Genomic DNA, 18,134 nt, shown 5'->3' with positions numbered 1-18,134 from the left:
AGAAATACCGTTATCACCGGTAAGTTCTTACCATAACGTATATTTTGTATTAAGTTGAGTTGATTTTACTGTACCTGCTGAAGAATGTTTTATGACTAGTTAACAACTACAAATCATGTTATACCTGGATTAACAACGTCAATATTTAAAATGTTGTAACCTTGGATATCCTTTTCAATCAGTAATTCATCCAATCCCCTTTAAATGCATTTACAGAGTCCACCATTACCACCTTCCCTTGCAAGGAATTCCAAATCCTTATTGCCCTAACAGTGAAGAACCGTTTCCTCCGTTGCGTGCGGAATTTTCTCTCCTCCAGCCTCAGCGATTGCCCACATGTCCTAAACAGAGTTCTTTTGATAAATAATTCCTCTGATAACTCTTTGTAGTGCACCTTTAAATATTTGAAGACATTAATAATGTCTCCTCTTAGACGCCTCTTTTCCAGTGTATACATGTTCAACCTAGTAAGCCTTTCCTCATAATCCAGTTTCTCTAGCCCTTTAATCAATTTAGTAGATCGCCTTTGAACCCTTTCGAGTTCCCCGATATCTTTTTTATACAGTGGTGCCCAAAACTGAACACAATATTCCAGGTGCGGACGTAATAATGATTTGTACAGCGGCAGAATTACATCCTCATCCCTTGTCTCAATTCCCCGTTTATGCACGCAAACACCTTACTTGCCTTCTTTACTGCATTTTGACATTGTATATGATTATTAAGTTTATTATCAATGAGTACCCCCAAATCCTTTTCCAAAACTTTTACCCCTAGACTTTCCCCATTTAATATGTAGGATGCAAGTTTGTTTTTAGTCCGAAATGCATAACCTTGCATTTTTCTATATTGAACCTCATTCTCCATTTAGACGCCCAGATTTCAAGTTTAGATAAGTCATTCTACAGAGACTCCACATCTATTTCTGAATTAATTACCCTACACAGTTTAGTATCATCTGCAAAGATTGACACTGTGATTTCCAGGCCTATTTCAAGGTAATTGATAAATATGTTGAACAGTAGTGGCCCGAGTATGGACCCCTGTGGTCCTCACACTACAAAATATTGCTGGACAGATTTTCCCCTCAGTCATATTTGATCTTGTATCTTGCCATCTTGTATAGAATATAGATCAATGAAGCTGTCTATCCACATTTTAGGTTTGTTCAAATTTCTAAAATGAATACATTTTTGTATCAATCCTATTTTGAATGTGAAATTGAAACTAATCATAGTGACGTAAAAAAACACATTCACAACTAGATATTTTGCAGTGACAAAGATTATTCAGGATACATTTGAACTACACAAAGGGTCACCGGTCCCCCAACACTGTACCCAATTGTGCATGCTCACAAAACAAAGTACCACACAGTTAGTTGGTCAATCCTTGCTTCTACAGTCAATAATAGTTATAGGGTAACCACAACAATCTAATACCTTCCTCAAAGGTTAGTTTGTGGAGCATCTATGCAATGGGATAATAAAGGAACACTGTATTTGCAAAAGAAACTACAATACTAAGCTACATAAATGGTATAAAAAAAGCCTACAGATTGCATAGACAAACAAGTGTTGCAATTTCAAAATAAAAACCAATAAACTTACACAGAAATACATTGGCTGGTACTAAGTGTTCGAGAGAGGGTTCAGCTAGGACTGAACGTACTGATCAGGAAAAAATGTAGGTCCAAGCTACAAATTATAATTGATCCCCCAAGTCTGGCACAGAACTTAAGGTTCCCATACCTTATACTATATGTTTCTCTACCCCATAAGTGAGGTCACTCATGACTGCATGGCTTGTTTATTAATCCAGGATCCATATGAGGAAAGCTCACATTACTTTTATCCTAAGTACAAGTAACTGTACATAATTGTTCTTGCATAATAGTTACATGAAATATGGTATTTCCACATCAATTTCTATTATTTAAGATATAACGTGAGTGCAATCACAACTGCACTTGATTTGTGATTGGGTAGATACATAATTTCTCCCAAAATATGGGTCCTACTGTAGGTACTCTCAAATCACAGCTGACCAGAATACTGATTTCATTTATATTTTTTTATATTTTATCACTGAAGCTACTAGCTATTGTAGAAATATTAATTTTACATAAAAGTGGATAAGATGTGGTTTGTTTTTTGTTCCTGCTTGAAGTCTAAACACACCTTCTTGTTAGACATCTCTTTGTTTACCCATCCTATGCAGGAGCCAGTTCAGTATCCTTATGTCATCAATGTGCAGAAATAGGATTTTTGTTAATCTATCCTGTCCAGATAATTGCATTTTCCTGCTAACAGGATACCATAAGGTATGTACATTTTAGTGAAATGACACCAGACCCCCTTTAGGCTTCCTGAACAGAATTTTAACAGTACACCAAAAGAACATAACAAAATCTATCAAAAGGTAATTCCGAGATGTACAATATCTAGTTCATATATGCAGTCATCATTTGAGCAACATTTGAATTATTATTAATGCAATATATTTTCCTCTCTGACATGCCCTTGCTTGCCTATGATATTTTCAGTTAGTATCAGCACAAGCACCAGCTCCGTGAAAAGATCCATTAGTAAAAGGGGTCCCTTTGTGGTACACATGTTTCAGGATAGCACAGAAGTAGGATGTTTTGCACGTATTTATAAGGTAGCCACAGAGTTGACACCCAGAAATACCAATTTCACGGATGGAGAGAAGCGGCTGTGCATAGTTTCTTCCTCAAGTTGTGTAGGCATGGTGCAGTACATGCACAGTTTGTTAAAAATGACAGTTGTACTTGAACTAACTCATAATCAGGCCCAGAATCTCTATGCAATTGTACTGCTTTCTTTACTTAACAACTGGCTCTTGGTCAGTGGTCAGTAGAATATTGTCTAGAAGAGATTGAGACCATGCATATGTTGAGTGATGTACTGTATATATAAGATTCAATGAGAGGTACTGGTCAATGTTAACTACAGGAGTAAAAAGGTGGGTAATATGGTACATAGTACAATAAATTGATTATTACATTAAATAATATTGAAACACTACTACATTATGAGTCACTGAGTTGATAGCTCTCATAACTTAAGGACAAGTATTTCTACTAACACAACTTTTATTATAATTTCATAAAAATCTATGAGTAATTAGAATATTGGTTTGACAGTATCTTATCTGCCCCCTGTACTGACATGAAGTTTAGAGACTGAACTATCGATAGTGCACCAGGGCCCACCACAATCAAGATGCCTGCAGCCAGCTGCTTTAGAGTAGAGCACTACTGTAATGAGTCTGTCTAACTCATTATTGTTACGTTCACTGTACTTGGTATTCCTGGAACTGGGCGGATGAGCCCCAAGTACAGGAATGTAATGCTGCAATAGATACAGAGCTCGGCAGCAACCCCTACGGAAAACTGACTTTGTTGTCTCACCCTCATTGTCCGCTTACGCCTGCAAGACTATGGTTTCTTGGGCCAATGGCAGCCGCATTTGAATGGTGGATTATGTCTGTCCAACTCCGATATCCCCCGGTCTTAGTTGGAGACAAGGCGTAAACTGAGACGGGATGATGACAAGGGGAACCTCTAACTAAAGACAGAAATACAGAGTTAGGGGTGCTACAGAACTAAATGAAAGTATGCGCGGCTCAGCCGCCAAGACTAACAACAAAGGCAATGCTGTCCACACACCTACACGACACTGTCGTATACCGGCGAGGACAGCCAACACAGAACCTCTGCAGAAACTCCAAAACAAATATAACAAGACGCTGCATTCTAAGCCGAGGGATGCGGCAGAGCCGCTACTCACGAAACCGGTACGAATACTGGCAAAAGGACAGGAACCCCCAAAGTAGCTGACACAGGCTCTCAGGACCGGAAGACAGGCAGAATCCCAAATGACAGGCCAGAGGACACCAAGAAGCCAGATACTGGATCAGGCACAGACAAAGCCACAGGACTTCTGGACAGGAATGCTTCAAGGCAGGATACTGGATCAGACACTGGATCAGACACTGGATCAGACACTGGATCAGACACTGGATTCCTGGACAGGATGCTTCAAGGCTGGAAGCAGCTAGACAGAAGCTATCACCGGTGTCTGTGTAATGCACTGAGACAGAATATAACAAGGATTTCTTCCAATCACAGCAGGGACCCTAATTAATTATGTCGTGCAGGTTTCCTGCTGCACGACTCCAAACTGACAGGTGCAATTAACAGACAGGTGAGGCTAAACACATGGAAACAGGCTGCAATTACACAGACTCACCACCGGCGGCCAACAAGAGTCTTTCTAAACCAGAGCAAAGGAAATCCTGGCCTGCAAGAGAACTATAACATAAAATACATGAACAGAAAGTGAACAGGAATGAACCACTGCTTGTGGTTCATAACAGTACCCTCTCCTTAAGGGTGGACACCGGACACCCCACAAAAGCCAAGGGAACAGAAACAGAGGTAAAACATAAAATACATAACCAAAATGCAAAACAGGAATGAGCCACTGCCGTGGCTCATAACAGTACCCCCCCCCCCCCCTTGAGGAGGGGTCAACAGACTCCAAAATTCAGATTTTCCAACACAAGGGATACACTAAAAAACCTGACACTGGAACAAACAGACAATGACAAGAAACAGAAACAAGCTGTGGCAACAGCTTGTAACAGTCACCCCCCCCCCCCCCCCCCTTGACGGTGGCCACAGGACACAAGACAGGAAAAAAAATATTTTTCTTTTTTTTAATATACAACAAGGCAAGAGTCAGCAATTTTTATTTTCTTCTTCAACTTTTTCCCCTGTGCCTGCTTGAAGACACCAGGAAAGGAAGACATCTCTGGCTCAAAAAATTATTCAAAATATATAGGTCGAGCAGTCATATGATTCTTCCCTTTCCTAGTAGAATGCCCAGGCACATAAAAAATCTCATCAGTTTCAGAATCTGAGATCAGACTATAGATTGGTTCCATTCCCCTAGGTACTGAAACTTTCGTAGAATTCCTGTGGGGAGAAGACAGGAAAGCACATCCAGCAGCAATGGTAACAGGCTGTGATTTTTGTGCTGACTGGCTGGAGTGCTTCACTGTGACCAAGTCATTACAGACCTTTCTCGAGGCTGAGACTTTCTGAACCCCACCAGGGGCAGTTACTTTCTGAACCCCACCTGGGGCAGTGGCCCTCGGAACCCCCTCTGGGGCAGTGGCCCTCAGAACCCCCTCTGGGGCAGTAGCCCTTGGGAACCCCACTGGGGCAGTGGCCTTCGGGAACCCCGCTGGGGCAGTGGCCTTCAGGAACCCCACTGGGGTAAGCACCTCGGATTCTTTTATTGGGACCGGACCGTCGGCCTCCCTCTCTGGGACCAGACCGTCGGCCTCCTTCTCTGGGACCGGACCGTCGGCCTCCCTCTCTGGGACCGGACCATCGGCCTCCCTCTCTGGGACCGGACCGTCGGCCTCCCTCTCTGGGACCGGACCATCGGCCTCCCTCTCTGAGTCAATAATTATTGAAACCTCTCCTGGGATTATGACCTCCGGGACTTTTGCTGAAGCTAAGATCTTCAGAACTTCCACTAAAGCTATGCCTCTTGAGTCCTTTCCTGGGGAAGCAACCTCTTGACCAAGTGGGGCTGTGTCTCTCGAGACCCCACTTGGGGATATTACTTCAAAGATCCCTTCTGGGGTTTTGCTTCTCGAGTTCCATTCTAGAACTATGGTTTTAGATACCCTTTCTGGGGTTGTGCTTTACAAGTCCCTACCTGGGGTAACTGCTTCTGAGACCCCTTCTGGTATTGACACCTGAGCTATTATATCAGATGTCCCTCTTTGACCCAGAGCATCGGGCACCGCTCAAAGACCCAGAGCATCGGGCACCGCTCCTAGACCCAGAGCATCGGGCACCGCTCCTAGGCCCTGAGCATCGGGCACCGCTCCTAGGCCCTGAGCATTGGGCACCGCTCCTAGGCCCTGAGCATTGGGCACCGCTCCTAGGCCCTGAGCATCGGGCACCGCTCCTAGGCCCTGAGCATTGGGCACCGCTCCTAGGCCCTGAGCATCGGGCACCACTCCAGGACCCTGAGCATCTTGCACCGCTCCAGGACCCTGAGCGTCTGGCACTGCTCCAGTACCCTGAGCATCGGGCACCACTCCAGGACCCCAGGCATCGGGCACCGCTTCAAGACCCCGGGCATTGGGCACTGCTTCAGGACCCTGAGATTCCACTACCGGGGTTTGCAACTCTGGTTCAACAGGAAAATCAAGAGAGGAGAGAAATATTCTCCTTTGGTTCCTGAATCTATAATGAGGCTCCCTAGCCCAAGGACCCCAATTATAGGACAGAGTGCTTTTTAGTGTGGGTTTTGTGACAAGAACCTCTGCCACAGTGGAGACAGGAGTAGGTCTTAAATCCTTACTCAACTTGGCCAGAGGGTAGGACTTGTCGCCACACTTTGGCTTGCACAACTCACAGGTCTGCAGATAGTGGCCTAAACCCCCACAAAATAGGCATAAATTTATGTTTCTGTGACGCAGACACTCCTCTTCTGAGAGCCTGGGCCGCAGAAAACTTTTAAACCTTTTCTCTCCAACCGAACCTGAGGATTCTCTTTCACCATATTGTGAGCAAGAGTCTCTTTAGAGATAGATGAACTCTCAACTACTTCTGGCAAGATAAGCAAAATTTTGGTCAGAAGGTTTTGCAGTTGCTTTAAGGATTGCTGCAAAACTTCCAGCCTCTCAGGTTTCAAAGCACTGAAAGCAGAGTTCAAGGCTGAGAGAGATGCCTGTAGGGCTTGCATAGTTAGCGTGGGAGGATTTCAAACTAGACAAGACAAGACTAGACTAGACTAGACAAGTCAAGACTGGACTGGGTTTTTAAACTAGACAAGACTGGACTGGATTTTTAAACTAGACAAGACTGGACTGGATTTTTAAACTGGACTGGGCTCTGAACACTGGACTGGGCTCTGAACACTGGACTGGGTTCTGCACACTGGACTGGGTTCTGCACACTGGACTGGGTTCTGCACACTGGGCTGGGTTCTGCACACTGGACTCTAGACAGGACTGGATTCTAAACAGGATACTGGACTGGGACAAAAAAGAAAAAACTACTATTTAGCTTTGTTTCTTTTTTGTAGTATTGGCCGGTGATAATGTTATGTTCACTGTACTTGGTACTTCTGGAACTGGGCGGATGAGCCCCAAGTACAGGAACGTAATGCTGCAATAGATACAGAGCTCGGCAGCAACCCCTATGGAAACCTGACTCTGTTGTCTCACCCTCGTTGTCCGCTTACGCCTGCGAGACTATGGTTTCTTGGGCCCACGGCAGCCGCGTTTGAAGGGCGGATTATGTCTGCCCAACTCCGATGCTCCCCAGTCTTAGTTGGAGACAAGGCGTAAACTGAGACGGGATGATGACAAGGGGAACCTCTAACTAAAGACAGAAATACAGAGTTAGGGGTGCTACAGAATTAAATGAAAGTATGCGCGGCTCAGCCGCCAAGACTAACAACAGAGGCAATGCTGTCCACACACCTACATGACACTGTCGTATACCGGCAAGGACAGCCAATGCAGAACCTCTGCAGAAACTCCAAAACAAATATAACAAGATGCTGCGGCCTAGGCTGAGGGAGGCGACAGAGCCGCTACTCACAAAACCGGTACAAATACTGGCAAAAGGACAGGAACCCCCAAAGTAGCTGACACAGGCTCTCAAGACCGGAGGACAGGCAGAATCCCAAACGACAGACCAGAGGACACCAAGAAGCCGGATACTGGATCAGGCACAGACAAAGCCACAGGACTTCTGGACAGGAATGCTTCAAGGCAGGATACTGGATCAGACACTGGATCAGACACTGGATCAGACACTGGATCAGACATTGGATTCTGAACAGGAATGCTTCAAGGCTGGAAGCAGCTAGACAGAAGCTATCACCGGTGTCTGTGTAATGCACTGACACAGAATATAACAAGGATTTCTTCCAATCACAGCAGGGACCCTAATTAATTATGTCGTGCAGCTGCCCTGCTGCACGATTCCAAACTGACAGGTGCAATTAATAGACAGGTGAGGCTAAACACATGGAAACAGGCTGCAATTAAACAGACTCACCACCGGCGGCCAACAAGAGTCTTTCTAAACCAGAGCAAAGGAAATCCTGGTCTGCAAGAGAACTTTAACATAAAATACATGAACAGAAAGTGAACAGGAATGAACCACTGCTTGTGGTTCATAACAATTATAGTATGTAGCAGCTGTCAATGAAGTACCCGCCTCACCTCCAATGTCTCCGCTCCTCCCCTTCTCTACTCATAAATCAGATTATGTGCTCTTAAAACTGGGTATGTGCTCTTAAAACTGGAAATAGACAAGTACAATACTGCTAATTTTCATTACACTATTTAATAATGACATTTCTATAGTGGGCCTGATTCACATTTGTACATAAACTTGATGATTTATGTACTAACCCAATGGTAGCTGAACTGTGTATGTGTAGGACCTATTCTTTGCATGTGCAAAATGAGTCCTGTGTGATCACTCACAGTTTCACTTTAGCCGCAGCATGATTGACATGCCACGGCATTTGCACGGCGGAGCAGGGTCAGCAACCAGGACTGTCCTAGTAAATTGCATTGTTGATTTCTAGCAGCCAGTCTGAGTAAGCTTCAGATTATGCAGTTGGACAATGGATGTGCCAGTGGTCATGATGGTTATCCACTCTTGCATTTTCAAAGGTAGCACTCGATTCACAGATGCTGGAAAGAGGTATCTTTTTATTATAGACACCTCCTGCATACTATAGCATATTAGTTGTATGGTATTGAACAGCCACTTACATGTGACTGTGCAATACCATACATATCTGAATTTCATCCAGTGTGCACTAGATTCTCTTTTTTATTGACTATCCTGCACTCACTAACTGCCACATACACCCTGTTTCCATATTTTAATAGCATGAGCAAAGATACAAAGTACTGTAGATCAAATTACTAAGGAGTTACTGTGAGCCAGTGACATGGGGAGGATTGGCTTTGTTTAATGGCACATACTCTGATTTGTAATCAAAGTTTTATACACAATAAAACTTGTTCTAAATCTCTAAACTTTTGGTTTATAACACTTAGCGGGTTATTCAGGTCATATCGCTACTCGATCTGCTAAAAAGCAGAATCTGCAATCCTTACTGAATAACCCCCTTAAACCCTAATCTACCTAACTATTAGTACAGTACAGATGTGTCATACATCTTGCATCTATATGCCATGTAGCAGGAGATGTCTGGTGTAAATGAGCTGACAGCTCCCGTGCAACTCCGTTAGCATCAGGTGCCTTTTCTTGCTAAAAAATGTGTCTTATTCACATCGCTCTGCAACCAGTACGCACAAGCAGCCTCTGCTGATTAAAATGATATACGACATTCCTATGTTCTCTGTGTGTCTGTGACTGTAACTGCACAGGAAATAGTATGATACAGTGTACCTTCATAAGAAATGGTACAGTGCAGTGTTTTCTAGGAAAACACTGCAATGTACCATTACTTATGCAGATACAGCTGCAGTCACACACAGAATATAGGCATGATGCATATCTTTTTAATCTGCATATGCTGCTGGTGTGTCCTATTTGCATAGTTTTGTGAATAAGACGCATTTTAATAGAAAAAAGGTGCAAGTAAAGATGAACAGCGCTGATGAATTGCGCTATGGCATGGTGTGACTAAAAACGCTGTTTAACATGCAGGGAGGCTAGATGTAAGTCTACACATCTGTGTATGCTAAGCACAACAGCTGCAAGGTATAATAACACAAAAAGGAACACATACACATTAAAACCTTCCATTAGCATATTAGCAGGCACAATAAAAACACTTGAAAAAATTTAATAAATCCCTATTGACTGTAAAATATCTCTGGAGTTGTATGTGTCTGTATATACTATATATGGGAAATTATATTGATATAATAAGGGTTCTAATATAATTAAATTGGGGTAATTATTGATTCAGTGGGATGATGATGATGTAATGTGGGTGCTAATTAGAAAAAAGGCCTACTTTTTGCATGTGAATTATATGGAACAATGTTGGAGCTTGTTCGCAGCCCTAGATTGGTTTGGCTTTCCAGGAGGTAAATAGCATCTATCACTTTAGGAGCATAGCCCCAACATTCCAGGATCTGCCTAAGGAAGAACTGAACTTGAGAAATCAGTGGTTTGTGAAAGCTGCCAGAAAAAATAGGAAATAGACTGTCTGCAAATGTGTTGCTCATGGTGGAACTCTCTCAAACTCACAACTATGGGCCTAATTCAGTAAAGATAGCAAATTCTGCTATTTAGCAGAATTTGCTATCCTTTGGATCCCTTGCTGGGGGCCACCCATTGCAGGGCAAGGCCACCAAGCATGCTGCCAGCCGCCTCCCCCTTCAACAAGCAGAAATTGTGATCACATCACAATTTCTGCTTGTTAGCAGAAATAGAGCAAGCCTCCTGCCGTCGCTGCTTAGCTGCACCCACAGGAGACTTTCCGCCATCTTCTCGATCATGGTGGCTGAGTGTGACGTCATGCCGCCACTGTGATCACGCTCCCGACACACTCCTGTTCACGCTGAACTGCCCCTCGTTCATCTGGCTAAGCCCCGATGTGCTTCATCTCCTCCCTGGAAATAGAGCATTGCTTGCCCCCTTGCCCAGCAACCACCTCTGCCTGATTGACAGGTAGAGTTGATCGCATTTTTTTCAGCCCTCCCACAGAAAATGCGGGTGCATGCTCAGGATGGGCACTGCACAAGCGCCTGCATCTTTTTCTCAATAATTCCGGTTGGATTGCATACTGCAATCCAACCTGAATTAGGACCTTTTTCCTGATTGTAGGGAAAGTCTGAATATACTGTATGTACCCCTTCATGCTATTCTACCTAAAGGGAGAGCCACAAGTACCAGTACAGTGGTCAGAGGTGTAACTAGGGTTGATGATGGTCAGGGCAAATAACAAAATGGTGCCACCCCCTTTCATCACCACATATAGTACCCAAAATATCCAACTGGGTTGCACACACCCCGAACACAGAGCAATTGTCACTCCTGTTAAAAGCACTGACAGAGCAAGGAACTCCCAATCAGAAAAAAGAGATGCATGGGTCAGAGAGAGAGAGGCACATCAGCCAGGGAGAGATGGGGCAGATAGAGACACACACTTAGGACCGAGAGAGAGACCTGATGGAGAGAGATCTGGGGAAAAGTGAGAGACCTGTGCAGAAAAAGAGAGACCTGGGGCAGAGAAAGCGAGACCTGGGGTAGAGAGAGCGATACCTGTGCAGAAAGAAAGACCTGGTGCAGAGAGAGATACCTGGGGCAAAGAGAGAAACCTGGAGCAAAAAGAGAGAGACCTGGGACAGTGATAGAGACCAGAGGCAGGAAGAGAGAGACCTGAGACAGGGAGAGAGAGACCTGGGGCAGAGAGAGGCAGACCCAGGGCAGAGAGAGACCTGGAGCAAAGAGCAAGAGACCTGGAGCAGAGAGAGAGACCTGGGGCAGAAAGAGAGAGAGACCTGGGGCAAAGAGAGAAACCTGGAGCAAAGAGAGAGAGACCTGGGACAGTGAGAGAGATGTGGAACAGAGAGCAAGAGACCTGGAGCAGAGAGAGAGACCTGGAGCAATGATAGAAAGACCTGGGCAGGGAGAGAGACCTGGGACAGAGAGAGAGACCTGGGACAGAGAGAGAGAGAGAGAGAGAGACCTGGGGCACAAAGAGAGAAAGAGACCTGGGGCAGATGGAGAGAGACCTGAAGTAGAGAGAGATATAGGTCAGAAAGAGAATCCTGGGGAAGAGAGAGAGAGAAAGAGAAAGACCAGGGGCAAAAATAGAGTACAATACCTGGGGCAGAGAGGGAGAGAGAGACACCTAGATTAGAGAAAGAGAACTGGAGCAGAGAGAGACAACTGGGGCAGGGAGAGGGAGATATGGGAGAGAAAGAGAGACCTGGGACAAAGAGAGAGAGAGAGACTCCTGGAGCAGAGAGAGACCTGGATCACGGAGAGAGAGACCTGGGCAGAAAGAGAGATCTGGGGCAGAAAGAGAGATAGACCTGGAGCAGGGAGAGAGAGACCTGGGGCATAAAAAGAGACCTGTGGCAGAGAGAGACATGTAAAAGAGAAAGAGACCTAGAACAGAGAGAGAGGCCTAGAGTAGAGAGAGAGAGACCTGGGTAAAAAAGAGAGAAAGATTCCTGGGGCAGAGAGTGAGTGAGAGGGAGAGACACCTACAGCAGAGAAAGAGAGAGAGACCTGGGCAAAAATAGAAACCTGGAAGAGGGGGAGAGAAATAAATAGACCTGGGGCAGAGAGAGGCCTTTATCAGAAAGAGAGAGATACATTGGATAGAAAGAGAGACCTGTGGCAGAAAGAGAGACTTGGGGAAGAGAGAGAGAGACATGGGGCAGAGAAAGAGACCTGGGAAAGGGATAAAGAACTGGAGCAGAGGGAGAGATCTGGGTCAGAGAGATAGAGAGAAAGAGAGAGATCAGGGACAAAAAGAGAGAAACATACATTGGGCAGAGTGAGAAAGAGACACCTAGAGCAGAGAAAGAGAGAGGGACCTGGAGCAAAGAGAGAGAGACTTCGGACAGGGAGAGAGAGCCCTTGGGCAGGGAGAGAGAGACCTGTGACAGGGTGAGAGAGACCTGGGTACCAGAGAGATACAGAATCAGGGCAGAGAGAGACACCTGGAACAGAGAGCAAGAGACCTGGAGCAGAGAGATAGACTCGGAGCAATGAGAGAGAGACCTGGAGCAATGAGAGAAAGACCTTTGGCAGAAAGAGAGAGACCTGTTGCAGAAAGAGAGAGAGAGAAAGACACCCTGGACAACAAGAGAGAAAGAGACCTGGTGCAGAAAGAGACATATGGAAAAGAAGGAGAGACATCTGGGGCAGAGCAAGGTAGAGAGACCTGGGGCAGGGAGAGAGAGAGACCTGGGACAGAAAGAGAGAACTGGGATAGAGAGAGAGAGAAAGATACCTGGGGCACAAAGAGAGAAAGAGATCTGGGGCAGAGGGAGAGAGACCCGGAGAAGAGAGAGATATGGGGCAGAAATAGAGACCTGGGGAAGAGAGAGAGAAACAGAGAGACCAGGGGCAAAAAGAAAGAACAATACCTGGGGCAGAGAGTGAGAGACTTTGAGAGAGAGAGACACCTACAGTAGATCAGGGAAAGAGAACTGGAGCAGAGAGAGACACCTGGGACAGGGAGAGGGAGAACTGGGAGAGAAAGAGAGACATAGGACAAAGAGAGAGAGACTCCTGGATCAGGGAAAGAGACCTGGAGCAGAAAGAGAGATCTGGGGCAGAGAGAGAGATAGACCTGGAGCAGGGAGAGAGAGACCTTGGGCAGTAAGAGAGATCTGTGGCAGAGAGAGACATGTAAAAGAGAGAGAGAGAGACCTGGAACATAGAGAGAGGCCTAGAGTAGTGAGAGTTGAGAGAAAGATACCTGGGGCAGAGAGGGAGTGAGAGGGAGAGACACCTAGAGCAGAGAAAGAGAGAGAGACCTGGACAGAAAGAGAGACATGGGAAAGAGGGAGAGAAATAAAGTGACCTGGGGCAGAGAGAGGCCTGGAGCAGAAAGAGAGAGATACCATGGGCAGAGAGAGAGAGAGGCCTGGAGAAGAGAGAGAGACCTGGGGCAGAGAAAGAGACCTGGAAAAGAGATAGAGACCTAGAGGAGAGACAGAGACCTAGAGCAGAGAGAGATAGAGAAACCTGGGGCAGAGAGAGAGAGAGAGAGAAACAGATAGATCAGGGACAAAAAGAGACAAAGATACCTTGGGTAGAGAATAAAACACAAATTAAAGGAAGCGTCCCGTGCGCATATAGCAGCTAGTCAGTCAATCACTCTCTAGAGGTATCCTTTAACCCCTCACCAATAGTGCACAATACAAAAAACGGAGTAGAGACTTAACCAGCGCTTATCCAGTCGATTTTCATAAACCATCCCGTTATTTCATTTGGCAATATGAAAAAATGGGAAAAGGTGCATATAGTGTAACACAGTTTAATGCACATACAAACAACAAGCAATAAAATATTAAAATATTAAAAATTCAGCAGATATAAAGTGCAGTGCAAGGCATTTTCTTTTAAAAGGAGGTTTTTCCTGGCAGGTGATGTAATTACCAGATAAATGGGAACTGTGACATACACAGTTCTCATTCGTTTTTAAGCGGTGACTTTTGGTCCCAAGTAGCTTTGTCAGCAATAATGGTAACTCTCAGTGGTCTCACCAGCCGGATCCCCTCCTCCACCAGGTGAGAAAACGTATGAGAACTGTGTATGTCACAGTTCCCATTTATCTGGTAATTACATCACCTGCCAGGAAAAACCTCCTTTTAAAAGAAAATGCCTTGCACTGCACTTTATATCTGCTGAATTTTTAATATTTTAATATTTTATTGCTTGTTGTTTGTATGTGCATTAAACTGTGTTACACTATATGCACCTTTTCCCATTTTTTCATATTGCCAAATGAAATAACGGGATGGTTTATGAAAATCGACTGGATAAGCGCTGGTTAAGTCTCTACTCCGTTTTTTGTATTGTGCACCTTGGGTAGAGAGTGATAGAGAGGGATAAAGAGACACCTAGAGCAGAGAAAGAGAGAGGGACCTGGAGCAGAGAGAGAGAGAGAGACTTCGGACAGGGAGAGAGATACCTCGGGCAGCAAGAGAGACCTGGGACAGGGAGAGAAAGAGAGAAAGAGACCTGGGACAAAGAGAGAGAGGCACCTGGAGTAGAGAGAGAGAGAGAGAGAGAGAGATCTGGGGCAGAGAGAGAAATACCTGGGGCAGAAAGAGAGACCTGGAACAGAGATAGAGACCTGGAGCAGAAAGAGAGAAGGAAAGATAGAGACCTGGGGCAAAAATAGAGAAAGATACCTGGGGCAGAGAGTGAGAGAGAGACCTAGAGCAGAGAGAGAGAGAGAGAGACCTTGAGCAGAGAGAGAGAGACAGCTGAAGCATAGAGAGAGAACTGGAAAAGAGAGAGAGACCTGGGGCAGAAAGAGAAAGAGAGGGGAGACAGAGAGACCTGGGTCAGAGAGAAAGAAAAAGACCTGGGACCGCGTGAGAGGGATAGAAACCTGGGGCAGGGACTTGAGATAAGGTGCTTTTTTATTATATAAACAAGGTATGGGGATAAGATACCTAACACCTAGTCCAGGCAGGCTCATGGAAAGTGGCCACTGCAGAAAACAGTGTTACAAGAAAGCAGTCAGGCCCATTATCCACTTTAAGGTCTATAATACAGTACATGGCTGGCTGACTTACAGACTGGAGACAGTCAGTTGAATAAATTATTCTCATCTCTACCTCAGACATTACTTACAGATGATTTATGATGCCAGGCTTCCCAGAAAACACTGTCAATAGTTCTTCTGTCAATAGTGTGCAGTGCACTACACAATAAAATTACAGGTATAAAGTGGCAGCTACGATGACGAACTCCGGTTTGACCTAAATGTGGACCATGGGTGACTGCTTGTCACACCACTGCCCATCAAATCCTGCTATGGCACCAGCCCCAGCCACTACACAGATTCCCAAACCTATGACTCTGGCCTCCCGACACCCTGCCCACCCAATGATGATCAATTAAAAGGACATTATATTGTTTAATGATCAGCGGGTGTGTATAAAACATATGTCAGTGAATGACGTAGTTAACAAACATATTGCATCAGCCTGGCAGCTTAGCCGATGGAAAATATATCTGCAGATATATCTCTGTGCATCATGCTGTGTGTACAGGCTGTCTGCAACCACCCATACACTTGCTGTGGAGGCTGCCATTGACTGACAGCACAACTAGGTGGGCAAATATAAATGCCTGCCCAGTTGTGGTGTCAGGCATGACCCATTGGTCTGACGATCGGTAAGTGTGTATGCACTTACCGATCGTCAAAGGTTGGTGAACCGGACAATAAGCCAATCCAACGGCCTAGTTTGTACCCAGCCTTAAGTGTAATTATATTAGTATGGGTTAAGTATGTTTGACCAGTGTATGGGATGCCAGCAGTCACAATACTGATGCTGGCATCCCAATCTTTTTAATCCCAACAGGGGTGAGGTAAGTATGTTACCCCTTGTCCCCTACCCCCTAACCCTCCCTTCCTGCAGCCTAACCTTAACCTTCCCTTTAGTGTCTAAACCCTAATCCCCCTCCATGCTGACTAATCCTAACCTCCCCACCGCCTGCTATACTTACGGTCAGGATCCCGACAGCCGTCATCTTAACTGCATCCCAGATATACAGTACAGGTCAGATTGTACTACATGGAGTATCACTATTATCAGTGGTACAGCAATATTGTACATACACCATATAAGTGTTGGGACTGTATTGCAGAGACTGCTGCCTGTCTTCACCTAGTGGTCCCCACACCATGCGTGTCCTGCTCCTCCTGCTCTGCACTGTGTTGCTCTGGGCAGTAGAGCACCCACATCTGGCGTTCAGCAGCTCAGGAAGGGTGCTCGCTGGGCCAGGTTCCGACTCTCCATCCTGCTCCAGTGGCTCTGTTACTGCTTGTCATCTGGGGATCCAATCAGTGCTGAGCAGCGTGTTGTGCCATATCCGCCTGGCATGAAAGGAGGGTGCTTTCCTCCTGGACACTGCCGAAGGATTAACAGGGGGAACAAAGCAAATAGTCACTGCAGTGCTCTGTGAAAGTATCGGACCGGAAGTCAGTCATATATGAGACAGGAACAGCAAGATAGCCAGTCATATGTGATCCTGGGATGGGACCCTGCCTTCTTATGAAAAGCCTTACTCATATTAACCCGGTGGTGTTTCTCCATCTTCACACACCGTTGAACGGGCCAGAGCAAAGATTGTGTGGTGCAATCAGTGGGGCAATGATTTAGTAAACAGTGACCCAGCAGGATGTCCAAAAGCAGACACTATGCCTGGTAGTACACTTTCAGGACCTACGGTGCTCTCCCTTGTTACACCTCTGACAGTGATGCATGCAGCTTTGCTGGTGTATTTCAATTGGTAATGGTTGGATAATAGACTAAACTAATTAAAGAGATATCTATACTGTATGTCTTGCAAGTTAGTTGTCCCAACATCTGGTTGCATGGTTGTACACACTTTGGTGGTTTGCATCCTGTTGATTAGCGCTAGCTTGCTGACGATTTGGCTACCCCTCCCACATGAGGCCATTTTGAGAATATTTTCTAGGGCCACATTAATTCCTAATCCACCCATAATGCATGTTACATTGGGGGTAATTCTGAGTTGATCACAGCAGGAACTTTGTTAGCAGTTGTGCACTGCAGGGGAAGCAGATATAACATGTGCATAGAGATTTAGATTTAGGTGGGTTATTTTGTTTCTGTGCAGGGTAAATACTGGCTGCTTTATTTTTACACTGCAATTTAGATTGCAGATTGAACACACCACACCCAAATCTAACTCTCTCTGCACATGTTATATCTGCCTCCTCTACAGTGCACATGGGGGGTAATTCCAAGTTGATCGCAGCAGGATTTTTGATAGCAATTGGGCAAAACCATGTGCACTGCAGGGGGGGGGGGGCAGATATAACATGTGCAGAAAGAGTTAGATTTGGGTGGGTTATTTTATTTCTGTGCAGGATAAATACTGGCTGCTTTATTTTTACACTGCAAATTAGATTGCAGATTGAACACACCCCACCCAAATCTCTCTCTCTCTGCGCATGTTATATCTGCCCCTCCTGCAGTGCACATGGTTTTGCCCAACTGCTAACAAAGTTCCTGCTGCAATCAACTCAGAATGAGTAGTATAAATTACAGTAGCAACAATAAGTAAACAGCATCTACTGATGCACACAGTACTGAAGGCAGTGTCGGACTGTGGCATGGCATAATACAAAGGTAGTGATAAATGTGGCCAGCCACCATACCAGCTTGACTTAATACAACAGAGAGAATTGTCTGGTTCCCTTGATTAATGAATATAGTAAAACCTGCTAGTACATGCATGGTAATGTACCAGATTAAGAACAGCAATGCACTGTAGAACAAACAGCAGTATTATGCAACAAACATTATGTATAATGGTGGTCATTCCGAGTTGTTCGCTCGTTGCCGAG

The sequence above is a fragment of the Pseudophryne corroboree genome, chromosome 3 (genome assembly GCF_028390025.1).
Source record: "Pseudophryne corroboree isolate aPseCor3 chromosome 3, aPseCor3.hap2, whole genome shotgun sequence".
NCBI classification, from domain to species: domain Eukaryota; kingdom Metazoa; phylum Chordata; class Amphibia; order Anura; family Myobatrachidae; genus Pseudophryne; species Pseudophryne corroboree.
This window is presented reverse-complemented; position numbering follows the sequence as displayed.